The sequence below is a fragment of the Mesoplodon bidens genome (genome assembly GCF_964165515.1).
Source record: "Mesoplodon bidens genome assembly, chromosome: 3".
NCBI lineage: Eukaryota > Metazoa > Chordata > Mammalia > Artiodactyla > Ziphiidae > Mesoplodon > Mesoplodon bidens.
In genome coordinates, this window is record NC_138178.1 from 55495469 (window position 1) to 55497024 (window position 1556).

Below are 1556 nucleotides of genomic sequence, written 5' to 3' on the forward strand. Positions count from 1 at the left end.
AGGTTTGTTCCAGATGTTAAACAAGTGTAGAGTGAGATCTGTCTACTAGATCTGGAACTAGAATAGGAAAGAAACTTGCAATGTATGTTTTCTTTGTGAAAAAACTGTGCCTTTGGACCATGGTTATTATAGCTCCAGGAAGCTTCATATTCAGGCCCTTAGAAACCTCACTCAATGTTTTTCTTTTTGACCTAGTTAAATTTCTTGGAATAGGAAGTTATGATGCTAATTTTTTTCAGAACTGCGCAGATGCCTCTGAGAAACTTTTGTAAGGTCCTTCAAAAACTGTAACTTTAGTATAATCTATAAAAATTTTGAGACACTATATTGATACCTGAAACTAATATAATACTGTAAATCAACTATATCTCAATAAAAAAACTTTTTTAATTAAAAAAATTTGTCAAATTTTGAGGGAACAGGGAAAGGAATTCTTGTGTAGGATGAAGACTAGAGTAGAAGACCTGGAAGGACTGTCTATTTGTTTGGTCTTATTCACAACTGAGAAGCTATTAAAATATTAGCCATAAATAAATAAATAAATAAATACATACATACATACATACATACATAAATCAATCAATCTAATAAAATATTAGCAAATCCTAGTCCAGATTTGGGACAGAGCAGGAAACCCCTGACCTTTTATTTTCAATTAACCATCTCCCTTCCACTCCAAGTACAGCCCAAACTACATCTTAGTCATTCTCTCCTTCTGAGCATGTTATGACCAAGGCTATAATTATTTGAAGGACTTCTCAGATCTTTCATCATTCATGCTGTGAATATGTGTTGTCCCAGTTCTTCATTACATGGCTTATAACAACCTATGTATTTGGGCAGAATAATTGTTAATTATCATCATTATTAAAAACATTCAGACGTCTCTACATATCTACACAGGTAGGGATTTACAAAAGAAATTCCACAGACATATTTTCTTTCTTCCATCAACCAAAAGTAACCTCAACACAATTATTTTATTTATTTTTATTTTTTATTTTTTCAGCCGAGCGGCGCGGCATGCGGGATCTTAGTTCCCAGACCAGGGATGCAACCTGTACCCCCTGCAGTGGAAGTGCAGAGTCTTAACTACTGGACCGCCCAGGAAGTCCCAGACAGTTATTTTATATGATAAATTTTTGGTCTTCCACTTTTATCGCTAAACCCCATCTCATACCCTGAAACCTCAAAAGGAATCACCTAAGACTACATACCTTATGGGTACTCAATAAATGATGATCAACTGTTATTGCATTGGTCTTCGTAATTCTTATAAAGATGACAGTCATTTATTTAGACCATCATTTGTCCTTAATCCAGTTTTGTGCTAAACTTCAGAGTCTCTGCAGAAGCCGCCTTAATCTTTAGTGAAAACAGGGTTTATTCAGGGTAGAAGCTCAGAGAATTTAGAATTTTTTGCTTTATAAATCAGTTAACGGGGACTTCCCTGGTGGTCCAGTGGTTAAGACTCTGAGCTTCCACAGCAGGGGGCACAGGTTCGATCCCTGGTCAGGGAGCTAAGATCCCCACATTGCTGCGCAGTGCGGTGGTGG